At 44.7% G+C, this 17915-nt stretch overlaps 2 pseudogenes; both read right to left on the bottom strand.

Moving 5' to 3' along the window:
* Window positions 1-2693: 2693 nt before the first annotated feature.
* On the bottom strand, window positions 2694-5569 carry LOC146471117 (uncharacterized; annotated as a pseudogene).
* A 2701-nt stretch (window positions 5570-8270) lies between these two features.
* LOC146471118 (uncharacterized) lies at window positions 8271-12268 on the bottom strand (annotated as a pseudogene).
* Window positions 12269-17915: the final 5647 nt, after the last annotated feature.

Raw genomic sequence — 17915 nt, forward strand, 5'->3', positions numbered from 1 at the left:
TGCCTTGAAAACAGCACAATATTGACAGCTTGATAATGAGAAAATTGTTATCTAAAATTACATGGCGTGAATTTGCAGTTTCGTGTTCACGTATCGCCTACAACTGTAACAACACATCAATAAAAAATCCTTAGGCAATGTCGCTAAACTGCGACAAAATACGTATATTCGGGCAGCAAATCCGGCCGTTTAAGTTTCAAAACAGGAACACAGAAGTTTGTAGCGCTCCTAAAACGTAGTCGCCGCGATCTTCTATGTCATCAGAACGAAGATCTATCCCGCCATTTGCAACTCTGGGGAAGGTCTTGGCAAGAAATGGAAGTTCCTTTGATTCCAGTCTTCTCCCATAAAAAGAAACATCATGGATGGATTGATACGATCAAAGGCAACTGATGGAAAGAATTCCGAACTGCGGGTTAAATGAAATGTTTACGCCTCTCAAGTTTGGCACTAACTACTTTGCGCGAAAAATCGCATCCTCTGTGATATTTCCACAACTTTCAATTTCTAGAGACTTAGATAAGTTGCAGCCTTCATCAGTGTAATAAAGTTATCTGAAGATATGGTTGTTTTGCTCAGGCTTAGGCTGTGTATATTGGCATAAATCGACAGTGAGATCTTCTGATAAAGCTTTCCAGAATTCGCGATGTCCAGTTTGCCACACCTTGAGAGCTTTTGCCTGATTGAGTGCTTTCCTTGGTACTGGTATGCGAACATCCACCACGAGTACCACACTCCGCCAGCAGCAACCAGATCTTCAGGATCAAGAAAATGAAACACCAAGTGCCAGAAGAAATAATCCACAACTAAAGTCATTGCTGAAGCGAACTCCTCGATTGACTTGGTTTAATTACAACGATGAAACAGATCTACAGGATAAATCACAATATACATACACTAAGTAACGCGAACTATAAAGCTAAAAGAAGCACAATATAATAGACTTACGATTATAAGTTTGATTCGCAAGATATTTGATCACATAAATTAGTTTGAGTGTCCGAAACAATATGGCCGACTAGCACAGGTCGGCGGTCCTAACGAGTTCTCAGTATGTTTCCAGCGGCAGTCCCTTCATCCCCCCAGTCCGAGAACCGAGAGCGGTACAATATAGAGCGTCGGTGTTAGAACTCAAGTGACCCATTGTCCTGTTTGTGGTTCGTACTGTTTAGGCAGCAGTGTTAAGCGGCGAGGACGTGTAACTGGGGCGGGCGGCAGTTAAGGCGGCATAATGGGCATTGTGGACTCCTCGTCAGCACCTACTGGTAACTGGGGGTCTCGGGACTGTATGTCGGGAACGGGGCTGTGATCCTGTGCTGGGGTGAGGGGCGACATCGGTGCTGGGTTGAGGACCGCAGTTGGTACGTTGAGCGTAGCTTCAGTGGTGCGCTTAGACCCAGCATTAGGTCGTGGTGGCACGGAACTGTGGGTGTGGACACTGGTCAGCACTGCTGGTGGGCAGGTGGCTGTTGTTAACGGATAGAGGGCGTAGCTGGTGTATTGGCTCGTAGAAAGCAGCGGTTGCGTAGTGTGATTCGCCCAGATCCGTCCACCTGGCTGATTCCACCACTACCCGTGACCGGTCCCATTTGGTGGGGTTGGGGCCTCGTTGATTCTGCAAGAAGACTCTCTTGCCAAGGGACAGAGGGCGGAGGGGGCGTGAGTGGGCGTTCAGAGACTCTGTTGTGCGAGTGATGCGAGTGCGAAGGGCTTCCTCCTTTGCCTCCCATGCTTTACGCCAAGGGAGTCTGATGTGCGGGTTCAAGAACTTCTCAAGGCAGTTTACGAATGAGAGGCAGTCCCTTAGGGGCGGCGGATTATGATTTGCGCCGGTGACAAGTTGCAGTCTGGGTCTGGGGTGTTGCGTACCTGTAAAATGGCACGCAAGAAATGGTCATGGTCGAGGCTGCCTGTCGGGCCTGTATTGGACATCAGGAGGCGCTTGGCAGTTTTCACTGCGACTTCTGCTCAGGCATTGGATTGAGGGAAGCTGACAGAGGACACCGGATGTCGTACACCCCAGAGGCGTAGGAAATCCTGTGTGCTCTTAGCGGTGAACTCTGGGCCACCATCGCTTGAGATCTCCTCCGGGACGCCAAAGGCGGCGAAGAAGGAACGGAGATCGCTAGCCAGGCCGGCTAAACCTGCAAGGGTGGTCCCAGCTGTTGAACTTAGGACTTCCACCCACCCAGAAAGGCGATCTCCTACGACCAGGTAGTGGCAGCCTCTGAAGTCGAAGAAGTCTGCAAAGACGGATTCAAATGGGAATAACAGTGGAGTTGACAGCAGAGGGGGAGTGGCTGCCTGTGAGGGTGCATTTCTGTTGCCGACTGCGCAGCCCTCCCGAGTGTTGCGGATATCATGTGACATCCCTGGCCAGTAGACGATGGCGCAGGCTCGGTGTTCCATTGAAGAGGTTCCTTGATGGGCGGCGTGCAGAATCTGTAAGACTCGACGGCGTAGGGACAGGGGAACGACGATGCAGTCCTGGTATAGTAGAACGCCCTCTGCTGCATAGAGAGACTCCCAGATGAGCCGAAGGCTTGTCAAGGTAGGTTCGTCACCGGTAATTGGTTTTCCTTGCTCGACTGAGGTGAGGAGGGGGCCCAGGGAGGCGTCTGCAACTGTCTCTGTTGCAAGGAGAGACCAAGGGATGGCGCCAAGCTCGTGGGCGTCGGTGCGGATGGTGTTTATCAAGTCAGACTCTGCATCGCGGGAAAGCTGGGTGATCCAAGAAAGGCAGTGTTCTCTGTGCAGGATGGGGAAGGGTCTCTTGAGAGAGCATCGGCCGCGTGGTTACTCTTGCTAGGTAGACGTCGGATCTCGAAGTGCCATGGGAGAGTGCGCTGTTTGGGGCGGAACAGGCACAAGTTGTTGATTTCATCCCGGTTGCGGTCACCAAAGGTCTTTACAAGGGGTTTGTGGTCGGTGATTATCACGAGGTTGTCGCAACCTTGTGTAAAGTAGCGTGTCTGCTCTAGACCCCAGGCAACTGCAAGGGCTTCTCCTTCAATGGCTGCGTAGCGCTGTTCAGCAGAGTTCAAAAAGCAGGAATAGGCCAGTGTGATTTTCCATCCCCCGAGGCAGCAGTCTGGAACGCCAGAAAGGGAACTGCAGTGTTGTTGAACGAGGAAGTAACCGATTCCACGCTTCGACCAGTCAGGGCAAAGGCAGGTGTGCCTCTGCATGTCGAAGATTTCTACCCCCTGGCGGATAGCTGCAATGATGGCTGCCTTGGAAGCTTGAATTGCTGCCTCGAGCTCAGGGGACCAGGAGAATTGACAGCGGGGGCTGAAAAACGGCTTAAAGGGAGCCACGGAGTCACGTAGCTGGGCGTAGTTGGAAACCTGGTTGACCAGGCCGAACCAACTCCTGATATCTCTGGTACTGGTAGGAGAGGGGAAGTCCTTTATGGCATCTAGATACTTGGGGAGTGGTTCTATGGTGCTATCAGACACTCTAAACCCAGCGAAGTTGATGCTCCTCTCTGCGAACTGGGTAGAGCACCATGCATGGTGGCCAACGCGGGTAAGGAAGTCGATGGTCCTCCACCAGTGTACTTCTAGGTCTGTGTCAAAATGGACTGTGTCATCTACGCATCGTTCTTTGCGTTCGAACTCCGCGAGGGCAGCATCGAAATGGCGATTGTAGCCGTCCCCCGAGAACGGGTAGCCTTGAGGTGCCCGTGTGTAGTGCCAGCGGCCAAATGGTGTGATGAAGGTGGTCAGGTGGCGGTCAGAAACGTGCAGAGGAATGCTGTGATAGCCGTTCCAGGCATCTGTCACGGTCTTCCAAGTGTCCTTAGGGATACGACGGGCGAGGTGAAAGGGCGACTCCATGGCAAAAATCTCACGTTGACAGAATTTGTTCAGTGGCAAGATGTCTACAGTGCAGCATGGTGAGCCGTCATACTTACGTGTGATGACCATCGTATGACACCAGGTAACAGGTTTGTTGTAAGGCACACGCTAGACGTCGCCAAGAGCTTCGTTGCGCAGGAGGTCATTGTACACCCATTGCTGCCAGTGGAGGGCTATCTTGGCCGGTTTGTCGCAGTATGTGTGGATCACTATGGGTGGGCCCTCCATACATGGTACCACTCGATGAGGGCAAGTGTTGAAAGTGGATGAGACATATCTGTCAAGAAGCCAGGTTTTCATTTTTGCATTGTTCTCTGGCGTACAGGGGAACGGCAGCTCGGAGGGAGTGGCGGTGTTGCTCTGCGCTGTGGACACGAGCACGTAGTGTTGTGCGCAATGGTGGGTTCCAGGCAGCATATTGAGGGCCCTCATAGCGTTGATGTCTGGTGAGACGCTTGGAACATGTGGCTGTTTGTCAGAGGTATCACTTCCACAATGGTTGCTAGTGGAGTTGTCAAGGGATGGGCAGGTACGCGGTAGTAGACCAAGGTTTAGTAGTGAGTCGTAAGACAGGTACGTGGCCTTGACAGAGCTGCTCACATAGACCATCGAGTGGCATGTTGTAATGTCCCCGCTGCTGGACTGTGTAGCAAGTTTTGCAAAGAACGCTCCCTCTATCGAGATGGGCGAGCAGTTAGCTGCTGAAAGGCTGAGGCTGATGGCTGCTATCTGTGAAATTGGCTCTGTTTTTGTGGCATGGACCCCTGGGGCCCCAGGCAGGCGCTACGGAGGTTGACGCCGGTGACGTTTTTTTACGGCGATTGGCCCTGTAGCATTCGATGCACATTTGGTGGGGTTTCTCGTTCCAACCACGTGTTCCTTCCGTGAAGATCTTAAAGGTGATGTGACAGCCGGGGCACGTTGCTTCCTTTGCCCAATCCGCCTGAGAAGGAGGGGGGCGTCGTTCGGTGACGATGTCTTTTGCTTCACGAAGGAGGAGACAGCTGAGAGCGAAGGGGAGGGGAGGGCATTGCGTCCCATCTCTTTAGTTTCTACCAAGGCGATGACCTCGTTTACAGGTTTCTCTATTATGCCCGCGATGCCCAGCACTTCCCTCCCGATGTTAGAGTCGTAAAGGCCATTCAGGATGACGTCACGGATGACGTGGTCGGTGTAGTCGACCGAAGCGCCGCAGGTGCGTGAAGTAGTGTAGGAACAAGTTTCCGCCTTCCCCTGCACTTTAGCTGTAAAGGTACGAAAGGGTTTATCACGTTCTTGCCTCAACTGGAGAAGCTCTGTACGTAGCACGCAAGTGGCGACTGGGATTATCGCTAAAGAGCGCACGGCGGCCAGCAGCTCAGTCAGGTTCTCAGAAGCTGCATTTGGATTGGCTTGAAGAAGGCTGTCCCCAAGTTCAGGTCCTGCACACTGGAAGAGCTGGGAGGGCGCCAAGGCATCGTTGATGCCTGAGCCTGATTTGAAAACCTCCCAGTGTCTCGTGAAGACATTCCACTCTTCTATCGTGACTCTGATGTTTACTTTCGGCCGCTCTACTTTCAGGCCGCTGGTTGTTGTGGGTGCTGGAGGTGCTGTGGGCGCCGGGACGCGGTGGGCAGGTCGTGATTTGTGATGAGGGCAATTGTCAAGGCCTCAGAGGCATTCTCTGTTGCGAATGTGTAGTCAGGCATGGACCATTCGACGACTACCATGATGACGCAATCATCTGTTTCATGAAGCAAACTCCTCGATTGACTTGGTTTAATTACAACAATGAAACAGATCTACGGGATAAATCACAATATACATACACCAACTAACAGGAACTATAAAGCTAAACGAAGCACAATATAATAAACTTACGATAATAAGTTCGGTTTGCAAGATATTTGATCACGTAAATGAGTTTGAGTGTCCAAAACAATATGGCTGACTAGCACAGGTCCGCGGTCCTAACGAGTTCTCAGTATGTGGCCAGCGGCAGTCCCCTCAATTGCTGCGCTTCATTCAACCTCCAGATCTCGGTGCTTCACGGCAATAAAACCGATAAAGGCAAAATGGAAAAACATAATCTACTTTTTAACAGGGCTAGAATCTTAGTCAACTTCCTATTGGATGATCAGCCATGAAAATTTCCAGTATCATTGCCTTTACAACTTGTGATTTTTTCCGACACATGTTAGCTGTTCTATGTAGCCTTTATTTTGTCTGAATTGAAAATCTGAAATGGATCAGAGGTGAGCTGAAAATTGTGCATTTCATCAGATAAATCTAAAATCTCAACTAAACGTGCAACTGTTTTCCATTTTCTATAGAAAGGGACCACACCAATCTCAAAGCGAAGCCATGGCCATTGACCCAAAGTGGATAAAGCCTGACTGCAGCGTGAGTGTGGATATTTTTGATAGGTGTCTTATGAGCAGTGTCGCCGTTTCGGATAGACTCATCTTTTTTACAATATCTTTTGTTCACAGAAAGGGCGCCTGCATCAGTTATATGGCAAGAAGTGTCAAACAACAAAATTCTCATCGCTGAAGGACTGTCTCAGTTTTCCGCTGAACTAAGAGTCGCACAAGCAACTGCAGAGGTGTATCGAATAGATTGCCTTGTAGCGGGCGGGAACCAAGACCACAAAGTGATTAATAAATAACAATAGATAATAACTTTATTATCATGTCACGGAAAAATGTAGCTGAGGGGAGAAGTCCCCTCTACTAATAGTGGACATCTAACTAAATCTAGCTAAAAAAGAATTAAAATTTACATTGTAAAACCATAACCTGGTTACCTTAGTGTATCCAAAAAAGGCTTTGATCGAGTGAAAGGTATCATTGAGTCCAAAGAAGACCTAAAGCTACGCACTATACGCAATTATCTTAAGGAGGAATATTCCTTTAACCAAATTCGGTTTGTTTCAGCCTGTTTAATCCAGGGACTGAAACATTAGATGCTCTATGTTGAGAGCCTTTTTACTGTTTGTTACTGTTCACAATAATCACTGACGATCCGTACTATATTTGTTGGCGGCCTTAACAATAAAACGCATCACGCAAAAGGATTGCGTGTTGCGCGACACGAAATCCTTTGCGCAATGCGTGATTTTTTGCGCGAGTGATGCAAATGCCTTTCACGCCAAGAAAATTATACGATGTACCTATCATGCAAAGCTTCTCAATGGACTAGCATATAGACCTAAAGTTGAACTAATCAGTGTAATCTCTCTGGACTCTTTGGTACTTTCTTTAGCCTCTTGCTTACTTTCCAAATTCATGCTACCATGGAAACAATGTCCTATTCACAGGACTCTGCCGAATTTGGAACTACATTAGGACGTGGTAAAATGAAAACGATATGTTATTTGATGATAAATAAATTTTATTTATAAAGTAAAATAGTTATTATAGTTTTTCAAATCATTTACACTGTACATCAATTGAGAAACAGATAATAAAAACAAATTCACACAAATCAATACCAATCTTTTAAATGATATCAATTAGCATTGATGCAATTCGGCAACAACTGATTTTCAGCAATTGCTTGTTCAATTTTACCAATCATATTTTTATCTGCTGGTGCGAAGGCTATCGATTGCTGAAATCAAATGACTGCATTGACTAATTTCAATAACTAATTGTAATACTAATTTCAACGATTGCCTACGCCTGGTATGAATACAATCTCCCCCCCCTCTTAACCCACCACCTTTCCCAAACCCCATTACACCCCATGCCCCCACCCCACAGTCTTATTTCAACAAATTATGCAAATACAAGCGCAAAGCATAACCAAGAGAAAAGGTTATGAGAATTCCGAAAGTAATCACCTTCAGTAGCAACATAACAAAAGTCTAACAATTAGTATAAAGGAGAATTCGTACTACTGACAATCAGTCTGGGACTAATCTCCTTAGTGGTGCTCACTTTGCTCGCTAATTTGTTTCACCCTATGTCCCACACAGGAGCCTGGTCCCAGGCTAGTTAGCGATTGAGGCCTTTCAGTAGTTACTGCTCCTGTTGAAGTTCATTGTGAATTTTATACAAAACTTGTGACATTGTTACTAAATATCTGAAAGGCTTTCTCCAAAAGGCCCTATTTTCCATATTAGCAAGACACTTTTTCCATATTAGCACTTTCAAGAAAATACAATTGATGAAATAGAACAAATGTTCAGGCCTACTCCTTTTGTTTCAGTCAACATTTTGTTAACCCACAGAGAAAAATTCTGTGCCTGGCAGGGACTATCTGCATCAGGAAAAAAGTGGGCAATTACTGCTCCTTTAGTTCCATGAACATGAGAGTCGGTGAAATAGAGAATGCCATGACTGTCCACAATAATTAACATTGTTATTGCATGGACCACCAAAACATGGAATGATGATAGTTGCTGCAACAATGCCAAAACAGCAGTCTTTAACTGCTGTTTCCAGCTAGATCAATTCCTTCTTGTACTGTAACATTCACACCGTCTTGATCAAAATATTGATCATGAATGGCATTTCCCGCTCGTATAGCATGTTCAAGGGCAGCCTGCCAGCAAATGTCCAGGGTGTGCCTCACCATGGTATTGTCAAGGCCATATTGCTGATACAGCAAGCCAAAATTAAAAGCAATAAAAACACAAGCATTGCTTCCATTTCTGTTGTCAATGGTTGACTGTGACATATTGAATGGGAAATACCACTCTGTCCCACCAGTTCCTACATTAGTTCCCAACAGGCCACCAATGGCAGTAGCAGGACCAGACACCATGGTGTTGATTGCAATTGTAGAAGGCACAGTGTTCACAGCAGCCATAGAAGGCACGTTGTTGACAGCAGTGGCAGAAGGCATGGTGTTGACAGCAGTAACAGAGGGCATGGTGTTGACAGCAGTGGTAGAAGGCATGGTGTTGACAGCAGTGGCAGAAGGCACGGTGTTGACAGCAGTGGCAAAAGGCACGGTGTTGACAGCAGTGGTAGAAGGCACGTTGACAGCAGTGGCAGAAGGCATGGTGTTGACAGCAGTAGCAGAAGGCACGTTGTTGACAGCAGTGGCAGAAGGCATGGTGTTGACAGTGGCAGAAGGCGCGGTGTTGACAGCAGTGGCAAACTGTGACATTTGGAGTGACAGTAGTTGAAGCAGTAGAGGCTGGAGATGGCATGGAGGCCAACTGTCCCTGTAGCTGTCTTAGATCTGCTGCCATTCTTTCGTTTTCTCTCTTTCGCTTTTGATGGTAACTGCTCCACCAACTCTTAATTTGACTCTCTTTCAATGCTGGCACACCTCTTTCTAGCATTGCTGCCATGCAATTTCCAGGATCTGCTCGGATTCCTTCGTTTGCTTGCCAGTTGTAGAATGCAATCATCACCTATTTTTGTTCTAGGGTGAATGTCACTCTCCTTGCGCCACCAGTCTTTATAGCATACCCAGGCGTTCTACCCGAGAGGTTGGATTGTTTCTGATCCTTGTCTTTTGTATGATTAATATAACGTATCAGTACATTAGTCTTGAGGAAGCCAGAAAGTAATAAATTATTGTTTTTACCATCAGAGTTCCAAAATTTGAAAATGTATGAAAGTTGCATAAATGGGTTTAAGTCAATAACTCAAAATAGTTTACCTGTTGAGACAACTTTATGCTGTAATGTTGTTTACTGTGATTATTCAATCTGTTTGTATACATGTATATCAAGCATGTTTTGCTCAGAGGTCGCTGCAGTGTGTGAAGTTGAAGAAGTTGTGCAAGGTCACATATCTACAATGGCAAATGCACAAGAGCGAGACAGACTGACTGAGGAGCTCAAAGAAATAATGAACTCTAACTTGTTGTATGTTACACATTTGTTGAGGACAAAGCACCAAGGAGACTACCACAAATTTGTCCTCAACAATCTTCAGCCAGGCGAAGCGGTAGTCATTATTGACTACAAGATGAAGCTTGAGCTTGGCGTCCATCTCCGGGAGATACAGTGAGACTGGTATGTCAAGAGAGGAATCTCCCTCCAGGAACTTCTTGTCATAGCCCAAGTTGAAGAAAACAAGAAAGTCAGCGAGGTCCTTGACTTATGGTGCGAGGATACAAAGCAAGATTCATGGTTCAGTCAGTGTGCCATGGATGTGGGGTTTTTGTGAAGGAACCACAGTGACAGGAAGAACAGGCTCTGCAGCATGCTGGATAAACCGGATGCTGTGCGACTCTCCTGGGTCATTTCTTTGGCTCGCTGCCTCATAGGCTACCTCCTCGGTAGTGGTCGCTCCAGTTGCTCCAGCAATAGGACGTGATCGGTGGGCCAGGGCTTGGACTTGAGCTTTTGTCTTCCATAGCTCTTTTCCGACCCCAGCAAGAGATCGAGCGATCAGCCCACCACTGAACTGGCAAGATGTTGGAAACTTAAAAGTTCTCACAAAGGGAAATGTCTTTCAGTGTTCCAATTATGTTGGGCGCCTTGCTCCTGTCGATGTTTAGCTTACGGCACTGGACATTTTTCATTGACTGTGACAAGGAGAAAATGGAGTAAAAAGGAATCAATGGAAAATGACAACATTAAACCAACATGCCACTAGTATTAGCATCATTAGAATTGTTGGTATTATTGTATTGGTATTTAAGTTAGCCTTATAAGGGGACACATCGGCCTAATAATATATGGCTAGTGTATTTGGCTACAGCTTCATGTAGGTTATGTCGGCTGCCCTTTGTCCTGGTCTGAAAACTGAAAAGGGTTACTGTGGTATTAGTTAACTTCCTTAACTTAGAGATTTTCGGTCTGGCTACTCCAACATAGGCCACCCAACAAAATTGAATGCAAAACTGTGATGAGAAACCTTGAGTGTCAACAAAAGCTTCCTTAAGAATTATAGATCTTAGCAAGGTACAATTCACAGAAGCAATACAGTTGCAACTATTTCATTATTTTTTTTTAGATTTTAATATTTGAATGCTGATGGTCAAGTTACAAAGAATTTTCCTTGGGTGGCCTTGGTTGAAGTAATGGGTACTGGAAAATTGTCAGAGCGTTTTTATAATCTGGACCAAATTCTCTAGTTTTGTTCTGTTGATGTGCAGCTCTTGTGCCTTATGAAAACACATTAGACTACAAGTGTATAATCAATGATATACACCTCAATTAAAACTCCAAGTTGCTGTCCTGTCTCACGGTTGTTTTCAACTCTCACCCAGCGCACAATCTTGTGTCCAATGTGGGCAAAATGTGTGTCTAGTTTCGACTTCCCCTATGCTGCTTCGAAGTTGTTGTATTCGACTAAGGTCAAATCAAATACTTGATTAACCTCAGCCAGGTAGAACAAAAATCCTGGGTTGTGGTAATGAGGGCCATTATCTGTTAAAACAACACACAAACAACAGCAATTACTTGTACATCTCAAAACAAAAACATTATTGGAACATACAAGAACGCATTTGCGAAAGAAAAGAACAAAGTGCTAACATGTCACTGGCATTAATTTTCGGTCATACTGATCATCCACATGAAAAAATGAATGAACCGCTTTGAAGACAACAACAGTGGTTGCCTGACAATGGGCATAATAATAAATAAATAAATAAATAAAACGAGTGGGTGAGCGAGTGATTGAATGAATGAGCAGTGAAATATATGAGGAAATCCTTTAGGGATCAAGGTACATCAGTTTTCTTTATAGAATAAGAAGGTGGACTAAAAGAGGTAGAAAATTGTGGAAGCTACAGATAACTTTATATGTGATAGGATGACCAGAATAGCTCTCCTTAAAATCTCTTGAAAAGGCTGGAACACTAGCTAACATCACAATCATAGCTGTTGAGTAATTATGGCTCACTTTAAATAAGAGGGGCAGCCTGGGGTGAGAGTGAGCGCACACAACGATTACATAGTTAAGAGCGCACCCATTCTCGAACCAGGTCGCCACTATTTTTCAAAGTAGGCTATAGAAAAACGTCTTACACTTACCAGAAAACAGGTATATTCTGAACTGAGGGAATGCCTGCTACAACCACAAAAACCCCACATCCATGGCACACTGACTGAACCATGAATCTTGCTTTGTATCCTCGCACCATAAGTCAAGGACCTCGCTGACTTTCTTGTTTTCTTCAACTTGGGCTATGACAAGAAGTTCCTGGAGGGAGATTCCTCTCTTGACATACCAGTCTCACTGTATCTCCCGGAGATGGACGCCAAGCTCAAGCTTCATCTTGTAGTCAATAATGACTACCGCTTCGCCTGGCTGAAGATTGTTGAGGACAAATTTGTGGTAGTCTCCTTGGTGCTTTGTCCTCAACAAATGTGTAACATACAACAAGTTAGAGTTCATTATTTCTTTGAGCTCCTCAGTCAGTCTGTCTCGCTCTTGTGCATTTGCCATTGTAGATATGTGACCTTGCACAACTTCTTCAACTTCACACACTGCAGCGACCTCTGAGCAAAACATGCTTGATATACATGTATACAAACAGATTGAATAATCACAGTAAACAACATTACAGCATAAAGTTGTCTCAACAGGTAAACTATTTTGAGTTATTGACTTAAACCCATTTATGCAACTTTCATACATTTTCAAATTTTGGAACTCTGATGGTAAAAACAATAATTTATTACTTTCTGGCTTCCTCAAGACTAATGTACTGATACGTTATATTAATCATACAAAAGACAAGGATCAGAAACAATCCAAGCATTTACCTGAACAAGGGAGAATTGAACGGTGAGGGGAATAGTGCAACAAAATATTGTGTATGCACCATATTTTGCACAGTGTCCCATACTATCCTGACGCCCATCTCCGGTAATGGCCATTGGCTTACCAGCTTCTTTTAATTTGTTGGTTATGTTCTCTTGGAAGGACTTCCAGAATAAGTGGATAATTGCAAACAGTTTCTTTGTGGGGAAATGATTTTCAAACCATGGTTTTATTAGAAAATCCAGACCTGGGGTACTGGCACCCGTCTACTTTGAGCAGACTACTCTGCTATTTGAACTTGTTGTTCATGTAACCTTAGGATTTTTATTTTTGACAGTCAAGGAGAATAAACAAACTCTCAGAGAGCACTCTACCATTCTTTTGAAGCATAAATGGGTAAACGACAAGTAATGACAAAAGGAGACCTTATTTCCAAGAATGCAGAAAATCCTAGGAGTCTGATTTTTAAAAATTTCAGCAGGATCATGCCCCTGGAACCTCCTAGAAACTAATCAGTCACAGTCAGGGTGTTTCGCACTGACCACAGCAATAACAATCCGCAGATTCCAACACAACACAAGTTGGTAGGTTTAATATCTTCGAATACGTAAAAGGGATACACAAAGTGAAATAGAAAAAGCTAGAAAACCTACAGCGAATACGAACTGCATAATAAACATGACAAAGCGACGGCTAAAGTACTCACTATGGATCCTGTGATGGTCAGCGCAAAAGAGTGTGTTACGATAGGGTTCAGTCTTTGTCCTCTCCTAGCTTTTATTTTTCAGACGCGACTGTTCTTCTTTTAGTGTTTTGTGCTTGATCTGCTTTTTATTGCATTCGTTCATTTTATGTTTTTTGGTCATCTAGTGGGATTTTGCTGGACTGTTAAACGGGAAGCTTTTTTATGTACGGAGTTCTGGGTGAGGCTGTGTGCCCATCCAGGGAAGTGTGGCTGTGTGCCCACCCAGCGGGCATGACTGTGTGTCCATCCAGGGGGTGTGACTGTGCGTCCATCCAGAGGGATGTGACTGTCCATCCAGGAGGGTGTGACTGGGTGCCCATCCAGGAGGGTGTGTCTGTGTGTCAATCCAGGGGGGTGTGACTGTCTGTCCATCCAGGGGTTGTAGCGGGGTGCTCATCTAGGAGGGTGTGCCTGTGTGTCCATCCACGGGCGTGTGACTGTGTGCCCATCCAGGGAAGTGTGGCTGTGTGCCCACCCAGCGGGTGTGACTGTGTGTCTATCTAAAGGTGTGACTGTGCGTCCATCCAGGGGGATGTGATTGTCCATCCAGGAGGGTGTGCCTGTGTGTTTATTTAGGGGGTGTGCCTGTGACCATCCGGGGGGGTGTGACTGTGTGTCTATCCAGAGGGTGTGACTGTGACCATCCACTGGGGTGTGACTGTGTGTCCATCCAGGGTGTGTGACTGGGTGCTCATCCAGGAGGGTGTGTCTTTGTGTCCATCCACGGGGGTGTGACTGTGACCATCCAGGCGGGTGTGACTGTGTGTCCATCAAGAAGAGTGTGGCTATGTGCCCATCTAGGAGGGTGTGACTATGTGTCCATCCATGGGGGTGTGACTGTGTGTCCACCTGCAGGAAGTTACTGTGTGCCCACCCAGCAAGAGTGACTGTGTGTCCATCTAGGGGGTGTGACTCTGCGTCCATCCATGGGGATGTGACTGTGTCCATCCAGTAGGGTGTGACTGGGTGCCTATCCAGGAGGGTGTGCCTGTGTGTCCATCCAGGGGGGTGTGACTGCGTGTCCATCCAGGGGGTAATACTGTGTGTCCACTCAGAGTGGTGTGGCTTTGTGCACACGAGGGGTTATGGCTTTGTGCCCACTCAGGGGGTGAGGACTTCGTGGTGTGAATTGGCAATCTCGAAGTTTTGTGTAGCCTTGTCCTCACTAAGCTAGGGATGGGTGCCCTTTAGTGATGTCCGGCAGTGTGGCTGCAGACCTTTAAGGGTGATGTGTCTGTTTCTATCCTTCCCAGGTAAATGAGCAATTGTTACAGTTTAAAAGGGAATTAGAGGAACTGAAACAGTCGGCAAATGCTCAAATAGTCAAAACCGCATCAGAAAGTCTGCAATCGCTTATTGCGAAACCTGCAGACCTATTTGACCCGTATGCCTCGCTGGCAGCCTTGGAGCACTTTGTGACTGTGGCGAAGGCAAAGAACAACCCTGAGTCTGAGAAGTATTCAATAATTCTCCGTCAATGCCGCTCCTTGCTTGGAAACAAGGCACTGCAGAGTGTTCTGGTGAAGTTAGTAGTGTCAAAGTAGGAAGCAGACGTTGCAAGAGTCATCGAGAAGGCAATGAAGGCGGCAAACAAGCCGAAATATGGTCAAGAGCTTGGAATGGTGCGCACCTGTCCTTATTCGAGAGGAGGAAAAGGGAGGAGGGTTTTCAATGCGAAATGCTTCTCATGTGGAAGTTTCATCCATATGGCTAGGTTCTGCTCGTTGGCGCAGTCCTCTCTGGGATCTAGCGTAAAGAGAGAATGTGACTTAGTGTACTGCATTTCTAGCAGGTCTGAACTGAATAGCCATTAGATCGTGTGACATTTAATTTGTATGGCAATTTTGTAATAAACGGGCAAACTTGATCTCTTAAGGTGTAACAGTCTTGCGGATCTCATCTCATTTGAAGACGATTCATCTTAGGATAAGACGACTTTCTTCTTATTTATACGATGATGGCGTCTTAGATTAAGATGATTTTTTCTTAGATTCAAAGTGCTGTGGTAAGTCATATTTTCATCTTAACTCAAGATTTGAACAATCTTATTCTAGATGCTTTAGAATCTCAACTGATTTAAGTTTCGAAGCAAGGTATAAATCTAACTGCAACGGTCACTATATTAAAAAACTGACAGAGAGCGTTTAATACCGTTAAGCTTGAACATGATATATGGAGCAACGAAAACACGAATTTCAATCCATAGTACTTTATTACACCAAATCTAATGTAAATGAGACAACTCGAAATCAGCTTACCGTAAATTCACCGGAAAATAGAGGCTGGGCTGCGGCCAATAACTACTGTTTTGTTGGTCTTAAAGTCCTTTAAATCATAGAGACCTCTAATAGCAGGGAATGCAGATTGTCACTACACTCATTCCTCTGATCGGTGATGCAGTAGAATTGTTGGACTCATCTTTGGTTTTCAATAAAAAGCGACAGTAATTTCTTCATTTCCATTTTCAATCTTGTCTCGCGCATGCCGTCAAATTCGTGTAAGTTACCACGTTTACCGGGACTTTAGCCCGTATTTTATTGAAGTTGCTGTCTCGAAATTCTTGTAAATTCTCCACTTTCCGCTGCTTGATCATGAGGAGTATATTAAATCAGCTTGTTCTAAACAAGGTGAGAGTTTGTTGGATCAAAGCTCCAGACTCCGTGTCTGCAGAGTTTGGATCAAAATCAACCAATTAGAAAAGAAGTCCTGTTTCCTATGAGGTCTGCATTTTTTTAAATGAACCAATCAGGAAGGGCTTTCCAAAATTTGGTTCCTTCTGTGTTGTAGCCTGCGTAGCAAGCGTTTCCGTGCTGTTTCCAAGTAAGGACCACGCGAAAAATGGCGTTCTCTATTTCTTCCAAGTTAGCCTTTTTTATTTATTTATTTATTTTTTACCGAGAACTAAAATGGTGAGAGTAGAGATCAGCGTTTTAAATCGCCGATATCTGGCATGTAAGATATCGGCGATTAAATTCTCCAAGTGTGCCCGTTTCCACGATTTTTTATGCTCATTGCTACGAATAGCCAGTAAAGTCAATTAGTCAGGTTGGGTGGTTTTATCACATGAACAACGCCGCGATCGGTTAAAAAAAATCGGCAGGTGTGTCCGCCTCAATCGGTGGCAAAAATCACTCGCGATTTTCACTGCCGATCAAATTCGCTGTGATCGTCGTATAAAATGCCAGGTGTGTCGCCAGCTTAAGGCGTATTGCATCTTACATACGATGGCAGTATCTTATAGCCTGCTTCGGCGGCTTAAAATTTCCACAAGACCAAAAAACGTCTTAAAATAAGGACCTCATCGACTCAGATTAATATAATTAAGACTGGTCTTTCTTAAAGTAAGATGCCTCAATGTTGATTAAGATAAGCGCTTCTTAAATGAAGACGATTTAAAGACAATATTTAAGACGATCTTTTATCTTATATACTAACTGAGACTCCGATAGTCTTCATTTAAGTTCTCCTGTGTTAAAATAAGATGATCACCGTCTCAATTTAATGTGGTGGTGGTCTTGCATAAGACGGGAAACGTAAGGTAAAATCTTAGTTTAAGATTTTAGTTTTTACGGAGTACATGTGAGCCGACCAACTATCATTCTTCAAAAGTCAATTCTACTCGAAAACGTAACTTCAACAGCAAACTTTCTCTATAATATTGTTGATATACTTACAATTTTGTAAGGCATAATCCCGCTTAAGACAGGTTATTGTTCCTAATGTAAAAGTCATGAACAAGCTGTTTTTAATAATAGGATTCTTTCTCTCTCTCTCTGTTCGATTTTTTGATCACAGTAGTCCACAAGCGAGCTATATTTTTTTTTTTCAATATTTATTTAAAGGAACACATCTTTAACAAATTACACGTATAACAAATTACAAACTACAACGACAAAGTACTCTACTATGGCCTCCGATATTACAATATACATTGCTTATTTACACCAGGTGTTACTTACATACATTAGGAAAATGAATATAATAAAATAATTAATTAATTCTGAATAATAAAAATAAATAAATACAAAAAATTAAACAAAAAAACAAAAAACAAAAACAAAAGAAACGCAAAAAGGTTAATAGCATGGCGATGGGGGAGTAGGAACGATTTCTGATCTTAATTTAATACAATATTCTGTACAGTTTATGAGGAGCATAATCACGTTACTCAGATTAGTTCGGCAATGATCACGCTCGGAAGCTGATAAGAGTCTTCAGTGGATGAAATCGTAAATGCAATCGATGAAATTCAGCGCTACAGTTACCAATACAATGTCAAGATAGTTGGTCTCCCCGAAAATGACTCGCAAGAATCGGCATCCGCCACTACGTCTTTATGCATAAGTCTTCTGAAAGCTTCAGGAGCAGATATAAATAAACAAGATGTTGACATTGCGCACCGCATCCTGACTAGACAAGCCACTACTGGTCGGAGTTCGATTATTTGCAAATTCATTCGAAGAATTGTCAAAGAAGTAGATATCAATCAATCTAAAGAAGGAAGGTTGCAAGGTTTCTGCAACATCGATTTTAGCTAAAACTTAGTTGTAGCTAAAACTGTGGGCCCCCAAATTATATCACGCACAAAGTATGTCACGCCTTGCCAAAATCTATCGCCTGTTTCCTAGACGCATTACCGCGGGGTTTGTC

This window comes from Pavona decussata, unplaced genomic scaffold (assembly GCF_977016875.1).
Source record: "Pavona decussata unplaced genomic scaffold, jaPavDecu1.1 SCAFFOLD_106, whole genome shotgun sequence".
Classification (NCBI taxonomy): Eukaryota; Metazoa; Cnidaria; class Anthozoa; order Scleractinia; family Agariciidae; genus Pavona; species Pavona decussata.